Raw genomic sequence first — 9,396 nt, 5'->3', positions numbered from 1 at the left:
CATCACAGCGAGGGTCACAAAAATGTGAAATCTGAGCCTTAATACAGGAAATAACGAAGGGTTTGGGCCATTTTTGTGTTATTTTTTTTGGGGGGGGGTTTAAGTAATTTTTTAGGTTGTTTTGTGCATTTTTATTTTCTATATTTCTGTGTTACTTGTGCATATTTTATAGCATCTTTTCAGATTTTGGAGTTCATTTTGTGTTCTTTTGTTTTGGATGCTTTTTGAAGTAATTTTGTATATTTTTGTTAACATTTGGTAAATTTTTGTTAACATTTGGTAAATTTTTCCTGTAATTTTGTATGCTTTTTGGTGTCATTTTGTCTGCTTTTGTTTTGGATACATTTTTTTGGGATTATTTTGTGTATTTTTGTGGTCATTTTGTACATTTTTTTCTGTAGTGTAAATTCTTTTGTGTCATTTTGTGCATTTTTGTTTTGTATGTTTTTTATTGTCATTTTGTATATTTTTCTATAATTTGTATGTTCTTTGCAGGCATTTTGTGTATTTCTGCTGTCATTTTGTATCATTTCTTCTGTCATTTTGTAGGTTTTTATGAAGCAATCTTGTGTATTTTTGTTTCATTTGAGGTTTCTTCATTTTGTGCAGTTTTTGCAGCAATCTGGGTATTGTTGTTGCCTCTTTGTATGTTTTTCTGTAATTTTATATGTTCTTCTGAGTCATTTTGTGCATTTACTTTGGGAGCTGAACAAAATTAGGTCGAGGGCCGCGTGTGGCCTCAGGACCGTCAGTTCCCGGTAACAAGTTTATCAGAGAGCCAATGTACAATGTACGACGACACAATTGAGTGTTTAGAGTTATTGTGTAATCGATCCTTGTCATTTGTCTGTGAGTGGAAACGATGTTGGAACACACTGTAGCAGGGCTACATGACTCAGCTCCTTTTGCTACATCACTTTTCTTTATTTCTCTGAACTGATAAAATCCTGAAAACAAAGTGAATAGTGATTCTAAATGTCAGTTAGAACTTAAATAAATCCAGATACATTCTCTGATGTGTCCTGTTGCAGAATATTAACCCACGTTCTACTTCTTTTTTTAATCTTGGTACATTGAAGTGATTGTACCTTCATAAAGTGTGCTTTGTTTCCTGTGTGTGATTAGGATAAGGGCAGATTAACTTTTTGGCTTGTGTGTTCTCCAGGGATGTGCTATCAGTGCTATGAGGCTGACTGACAGCCCCCTGAATGACTTCAGGAATAAACTTACAGCACTTTCCTCTCAGAGCTCTAGTGAGAGTTGAGCCAGTTAATGAGTCGGGTGCCAGTGCTTGTCTCATCCTTTTTTTATTTTTTTATTTATTTATTTTTTGTTGCCTCCAGCACCTACTGGTCATTAGTCCTTTATTGTCAGTTCTCTGCTGAGGCAACCAGCAACATAACTAGAGCTTTCGTCAATACTTCAAGGTCTGCTGCAGGGATACGTTTCCAGGACTGATTTAGCATTGGCTGGCTGGGCAGTATTTGTGAGGACAAGTTGACCATCTGCTCAGCTGGGAAGCTGCTAGTCCGCTAAGACACGACGCTACAACACTATAACAATGACGCACGCTGGCTAAGGAGTTTGATTTCCTGTTTGACTTACTGTACGTCTGAACAGACAATGGCCAGTGCAGCACGTGGCCCTTGGTATTATTTTGTTCCGCCCCCAAAGTAAATGCACAAAATGACAAAAAAAAAAAAAAATGCAACAACAAAAAGATACAAATGTTGCTCAAAAACATACACAATCACAAAGAAATGCACAAAAGGATGTGGAAAAATACACAAATAATACAAATAACATTAAAATAATAAAATACAAGAAAAAAAACACAAAATAGCAACAAAAACACAAATAATTGCAATACAATACATACATAATACACAAAATAAGTATAAAATACACAAAACAAAAAAAAGAATGCACATGACTCCAATTACACAAGTAAACAAACACAAAATCCACAAAGTGAGATAAAAAATACAAAACAACAACAAACACAAATGGAATGACAACATACAAAGCGACAAGAAAAATTCATGACAACTTAAAGAAACACATAAAATGACCAGAAAAAATGAAGACGAAGAAAGATAACATAAATCAAAAACAGAAAAAAACACGTAAAGAGATAAATATAGAAAAATCACGACAAAAATACACAAAATCACTCATAACACAAAGCAACAACAAAAACACACAGAATGACAATATACGGTTACAAAACAAAACACGTGACTCCAATAACACACAAAACCAACACTAAACACACAAAATGACTCAAAAAGACACAAAACGATTAGAAAAATGTACTTGTTGACTCCAACAACAACACAAACATAGACCTGCTGTGATCACAGTTGACCACCACTGTTATAGAACAACATGGTTTCCATTGGGCTGATACATGTGGTGAAATGATGCAGTTACATGTTCCATTTCAACCTTCACCTATACAGAAACCTATAGAATTCCTGAAATGCATTAACAGACACACAAAGCAACGTGCCAAATATCAAACTGACTGACGTGTTTTTACATCCAGTGCTGCCAAAACATTACTATACAGTATATACAGATCTAGCGGCTGGAGGCAATTTTGGCAGCTTTTACAAAAAAGTCAGTAACTGTACCTTCAAACCAAACCCTGATCCTTTTATCTACTCGAGCAACAATTTCCCACTGCTACAGCATGATTACGCAAATAAGATGTTGAAGTGTAGGAGGAAACCATAGAAATATAGAGTGGAATGGACAAAACCCCAGTAGTAGTACTCAGTACTAACTATGCACAACAGCCTGAATTTTATACATTTAAATCATCATGAAAACTAAGAAATCTATGACGTCATAGAACCACGTTGTGATGTTTAACAGGAGAAGTGTGTTTGTGAATAAAAACAAGTGTTTAGTTTGTTTTTTTTTTACATCTTTATAGTGTAATATTTAATATGTTGTGTTGCTGGTCCCAAGCAAGATGGTGTCCATTTTTGGACCAATCCTCCATAAATATCTAAATATCTAAATAAACGTAAAACAGGCAAATGCTTAGAGTGTCAAACTGATTTTATGTAAAGAGGCCAAAGCTAAAGTAGTTTGATCTCAAGTGGGATTCAAAAAGACCATTTTGCACACGTGTCAAACACAAGGCCCGGGGGCCAAATCCGGCCCATCAGAGCATCTCATTCGGCCTGCAGGAGAAAGTTAAAATGACAGCAAAAACATAAATCATTGTGTAAAATAACAAATAATTCAGCTGTAAATTCTTGTTAAAAGAACTATTTTTTACCTAAATCCTGCCATTTATTCTCAAATTATTCCATAAAATCTCCGCAAATTAAATAAAAATGGGTAAAAAATTAAATAATTTTTTTTTGTCTTTGTCGTTTTTTAATCATTTTGTGTGTTCTTGTTGTAATTTTCTGTTTTTTTTCTGCATTTTTGTGCATTTTTGGGGTCACTTTTTATATTTAGGTTGTGATTTTCTGTATTTCACTGTCATTTTATTAACAGTTTGTGTGTTTTTGGAGGTATTCTGTAATGTGTTTTCGTGGTCATTTTGTTTGTGTCTCTTCTTGTTGTCATTTTGTGTTTTATGAGTTATTTTAATGTATTTTTGGAATTTAGCGTGTGTTTTTGAGTATTGTGTGTCTTTTGCTGTCGATTTGTGTGTTTTGGGAGTTATTCTGTGTATTATTTTGGGCTTCACATTCCTTCCAACTTTTTGAAAAAAATTTTGGGGATTCGTTTTGGGGGCCGCACAAAATTTTACCCCCGAGCCACCAGCTGCCTATGTCTGGTCTACAGCAATGATATGAATTATTGTAGATGACTGAAAAGTTTATTAATATACTGTATTTATTTGTAACTTTTGCCACTGTGGCTGGTTTTCATCGAGAAATTATATTCCAACAGTGAACAAATCAATTATTGCCTTTTATGTTTTGATAAATTGTGACAATTGGACATTTGGTTCATGTTGCGCTTGGAGAAAAACCACAAAGGATGCCCTTTAAACCTAAAAACAACAGCGAACCAAGTCTTGGGAGCTTCTCAATGGGTAATACATCAATGTGACTGCACAAGCCCAGTGCCAATGTTTCATTTCCTACATCTGAAAGTGTAATAATCCCACAGTTCTACTTCCCTGTGGCACCTCCTCAAACCAATCGGGTTTATCTTTTCCCTCTATTAAATATTTATAACAAGCACAATTTCCCACATGTCCTAATCAGCTACAAATGACTTTTCTGGAGAGGTATGGTGTTTAATTGGGAAAAGTAAATTGTGAATGAAAGATTGAGCATTGTTCCTTTTAAAAGAAAAATCATTATTATTGAGCAAGAATTGTTGAATGATTAGAAAAACCAATTTCTTTCATTCTAAACTGGGTAAATCCTTTCTTTTGCCCAACATCCCTTGCAGTTGCATCGCTTTGCTGCCTTAAGAAGAAAATAACACCAAAGCGAACACTTAAAGGGCCCGTGTTTAGGTAAAATGGACTTTTCTGTGCATGCTTTAAACATCATAAAGTCCTATTTAGGCTTCATACACATGTCCAAAGTGTTTTTTCATTGATTCCCTCATAAATAAGTTAGAGGGTGATTTACTCCTTTCTTACTGCAGGGGGAGCCCAAACACCTCGCTACAATTTGATGACACGTTCCCACTTTGATGACGAATTTGACAAGGCTCTGAGCTGGAGAAGCCACGCCTCCAGGAAGCTCTCTGCCGTGATTGACATGTAAACAGACACGCCCACAAAGGTGAGCATGTCAGCGTCCTTCACGCAGTGCTATGTATGTATTTTCTACAGTCTATGTATGTACCGGTGAACGCCCCGCCCCCACGCTCTGTCTCGTGTTTATAAAGCAGCATGAGCTCGACTACTAAGTGGGAGGAGGGTGGGCCGTCCTCTGTCCCTACGTCACCGTGCAGGGAGGATGAAGTCAGTGTCCTGTTTATGGACACGCCCACTCATGAATATGCAGAAGAAGGCCACAAATCAGCCTGTTTGTGAAGAGTTGCTCAGAAAGTGACTTTTCAGAGGCTAAAACTCTGGAAAACAGACAAGTTTTGGAAAATAAACCTCAAATACTATGTTTTTGGGGTTCTTAGAACAAATGGAGATGGATGAAAAAGAGCATGACATGAGACCTTTAAAGACACACTAACTTTTGGCCACTAGGGGCGCTAGACCTGTAACTTTCACGTCTTTCACCCCTCGTGGCCACAAGCCACGCTTCGCACTCTAGCCCGACCGACCCAGCCCTTAGAGCCAATTCTTATCCCGAAGTTACGGATGTGACTTGCCGACTTCCCTTACTAATGAATCCTCGTTTAACTCAACTGTCACGGCGATTAGTGCACTATTAACCCGACACGAAACTACAATATTGTGCTCTTTTGGCTGTAAACAGAGGCTAACTAGTTTCAGCTGCCCACAGAAATGGCGCCGAGTTGGGAAAATTCCCGGATATCCGAGCCTGTGGTCACGTGACTGCCGTGAAGTGAAACGTTCTCCAGGTCACATCACCTGGCCGAAGACGGTCCGTCTCCTCCAAACATACATAGTCGGTATTTCAAGAGGGAAGCCCCACTCGGAGAATTGATATTGTCCAGTGCTGTATATTGGCCTGAGGAATCATTTAAAACAACTCATAGGGTCAACTGTTTAGGTCAAAAAGTCCACGGTGTGGCTTTAAGAAATCACATGTTTAAAAGGCTTCAGATGCCAAACAGCAGATGTCTCTGTATGTTTTTGACATATTCAAATGAAATCGCTGCTTCCCTCTCATCAGAACAGCTTCTACCAGTTGAATGTTGGGAAAATTCATTTAAATCTGACACTTGAAAAACTCCAATTTGATGTTTTTGTCAATACAAAGTGCATTGTGTTGATCAATAACACATTAGTTGGATAAAGTCATTATGTAAGAGAACAAGTTTAATAGCTAATGCAAGTGGATTTATTTATTCTATAACACAGTGTTTCTCAAATGGGGGTACATGTACCCCTCGGGGTACGCAATGGCACTACAGGGGGTACTGAGAGAGAGAGAGAGAGAGAGAGAGAGAGAGAGAGAGAGAGAGAGAGAGAGAGAGAGAGAGAGAATAAAACCATTAAAAATATGGGGTTTTATAATGATTATTTTTAATTAAAAAGGATAATCATAAAAACAAGGATGGAAATCATCTTGATTAGAACATAAACTGAAAATACAAGGGTCAGTTTTGGCCTTGCAGTTTTATAAAAAAAAAAAATTACATAGTATTTTAAGCAAAATGTTGTAGTCTGAATCAGACAAAGGAAGTATTTGCATTCAGAAATAAGAGAACGGGATGAACTTGAGGCAAAAAAAAAAAAAAAAAAAACTTTGAAAACCACTGCTACAGTAATGTCCACCTCAAGAAAGACAATATTATTAAATCCAGGGAGTTTCACCTATTCTGAGTATTCTCATTCACACTCCAGAGACCAAAAAGTGAACGTTTGTCAAACCACATTTCTCTGTCTAATAAAAGTGCTCAACTCAAAATTGTGTCTAAACCAGTGTACTCTGTGCCATTATTGCGCGTAAAAATGCTCTCTTTGCCTGGCTAAAGCATGATGTCTTTTTAACTCACCAGTCCATGTTCCGCACAACTGGGTTTTCTGGGGGGTCTCTGCTGGATTTGATGTGAAACCAGAGCCCAACGCGTCCGGAGGGATCCCAGCAGAAGCGCATCCACTCCTTTTACGCACGTCCAATGCAAACAAACGGTCCAGATTCTTCACATAAGGAGCGCGTCGGTTCCCTCCGCTCCTTCAGATGAGACTACTTTGCATCTAATCTGAAACACAGACTGCCAATCTCCCCACATATTCCAGCAAACTTAACTTCCAAATGTCTTTTTTTCCTCCTCCTCAGGTAGAAAACTTGAACCCAAACATCTTATGAAATGCGACTATCTGAAATAGCTGGAGAGATCTGCAGCTCCCTTCATCCAGAGTGGTGTGTGAAAGTGTTAAAGAGGGAAACTGCTGTGGAAGCAGGAGCTGCTTCTGCTCCATCTGACGCATGAAGGCGCAGCGCACGCACGCACGCACTGCGCGCGCTACCCCCAGCAGCAAATCCTACACCGGCTCCGGGGAGACGCAGGGGCTTCCCGGGATGATGCCTACAGCACTGAGCACTCCGCTCCAGAAGAGATGATCACATAATATCACAATGCGTAACAATCAGGAGTGGTGCTCTGTGTGTGTGTGTGTGTGTGTGTGTGTGTGTGTGTGTGTGTGTGTGTGTGTGTGTGTGTGTGTGTGTGTGCGTGTGCGCGTGTGTGTGCGTGTCATTTTAACATACAATCAGTAGGGCTTACCCGTAGCAATTTTATAGTTTTCATTAGTTTTAATTACATTTCGAGATGTCAAAAAGTATTTTTGACATCTCAATTCTTTGTCTGCACATGCTGTCGAAGGTTAAAACTGCAAGAAGTGCAACATTTTTAAGACAGCAATGCATGTATTATTATTGCAATTAAATGAATGAATTGATTTTATTGCATAATTGTGACCATCACCAGCCCTCCCTCCATAAGGAAAGGTAAGAAACACTTTATTATAGAGAGGATATGAAAAGAGAGGGCAGTGTTACACCTAGGTGAGGGGGAAGGGAACAGGGAAGAGGGAGTCAGGGTAGTAAATGTAAAGGGTGGGGAAGAAGTGACTGCTTTAAAGTGAGAGTGAGATGTGATGTTATAGTCGTGTATATTGTGCTTATTGTGTTGTGAAATCCATCCAGCCAGTCTAGTGACAAGTGTGAAGCTATTTGATATATTTGGGATCAACATAAGGTTAAAACCACTATGAGTTTATCCCACAGCCCAAGACATGCCAGTGCGTCCATGACCAAAGTTTGTGCAAGATTCGTTTCTGCAAACCCAGGTGCCCCCCTGGGCCCGAATAGGCCGCCAGGCCAACAGAAAGAGCGGGGGCCAAGGAGCCCCAGGCCACCCCCTCGGATGTCCCAGAGAAAACAAGCCGAGAGGCAGCCATTGCCCCCACACACACACCCAAGAAAGCCCCAAGAGGCCGTGGGCCCATCGTAGCCCGCCACTGACCCCAACCCCCGCCAACCCACCCCCACCCAATCCCAGCACCAAACCCCCTTTTTGCGCACACAAAAGTGACCTTACCCACAGATGTGGGTACATTTCCCTGAAAAATAAAACTCAACCAGGCACTTTGAAAAGGTTCTGATGCTGGGAGACGTTGTAATGAAGCGTGTGGGTTACTACATCCAACAACCGAACATTTTGACTTCTCCTCTCGTAACTTCTGCATCCTTGAGCTTGGACTACAAAATAAAAGCGAGAAATAAAAATGGCGGATTGCTCGAAGTGTTGGACCTGGAGTCGATGTCCTATTTTGGCAGTTCAGCTGCAAATAATGTGACAATATTTTTCAAAAAACGTTAATCGAGAATAGAAAAATTGAAACAGATTGAAAAATATGAGCAAAACAGAATATAAAGATATCTACGGAGCACCTGAAGAGACTAATTTGAACTTTTCTGTACTTCTAAACACTCTAAATATACAACAAAGTGCATTTAAGGGCTAAAAAAGTGGATTTAGCATGATATGTCCCCTTTAAAACAGCTTTCTGTAGTGTCTGTGTGCGTGTGCGTGCGTGCGTGTGTGTGTGTGTGTGTGTGTGTGTGTGTGTGTGTGTGTGTGTGTGTGTGTGTGTGTGTGTGTGTGTGTGTGTGTTGCCTTGATTAAAAATCAAGGCAACATTCTAATAAAACGTTTGTCAATGTTGGTGCAAAAACCTTGGAGGTCTTAGTTTGTTGGCCGTTTGATTAATTTGGTACCAAACGTGGCTGCTGGAAGTTCAATTTCAAATGAGGTCTGGTTGTAATTAGGTAATACATTTCTTTCCATCAGATCAGTCCCACAACAAAGCGATCCAGCGATTCATTGAGAAATCATTAATTTCAGTGACCTACGCTGTCAAAAATAATGAACAAACAAGGATCTGAAGCCAAAGATGTTTAAGAGATCCTCCACTGTTTTTACAAACATGGCCCTAAACCTTAGAAGATCTATGCCTAACAAAACACATTATTGCACCATATTGGTTTGATTAACTTTTAAAAATGGGACTACAGTTTTAGAGCCTCTGTTCCACCATCTTGAAATCACATGATTGATGATGTCACATGGCCATCCCATTGTTTTCTATTAGATAGAAACTTTCAGCCTGATTTTTAGATCTTTTAGCAGCTTTTTTGGTCAAAATAACAACTTGAGATGCTTTTGGTTGCAGTAAAGATGTTAATGCAAACCTCTTGTTTACCGAAAGAGGATAACAACAATTGTGAACCGAAAAATATCTGTGACCGCAGGGGG

At 39.1% G+C, this 9,396-nt stretch overlaps 1 protein-coding gene across 1 annotated transcript in view; it reads right to left on the bottom strand.

Annotated features, from left to right (window-relative positions):
- htr1d (5-hydroxytryptamine (serotonin) receptor 1D, G protein-coupled) overlaps positions 1-7,063 on the bottom strand; it is a 35,603-nt gene extending 28,540 nt beyond the window's left edge. Inside the window, exon 1 of the mRNA XM_028437798.1 lies at positions 6,631-7,063. The gene's annotated coding sequence lies outside the window, so the exon portion shown is untranslated. The remainder of the gene's footprint in view (positions 1-6,630) is intronic.
- Positions 7,064-9,396: the final 2,333 nt, after the last annotated feature.

Source organism: Gouania willdenowi, chromosome 22 (assembly GCF_900634775.1).
Source record: "Gouania willdenowi chromosome 22, fGouWil2.1, whole genome shotgun sequence".
Taxonomy (NCBI): domain Eukaryota; kingdom Metazoa; phylum Chordata; class Actinopteri; order Blenniiformes; family Gobiesocidae; genus Gouania; species Gouania willdenowi.
The sequence above is the reverse complement of the archived record's forward strand: the minus strand, read 5'-3'. Positions and strand labels throughout refer to the sequence as shown.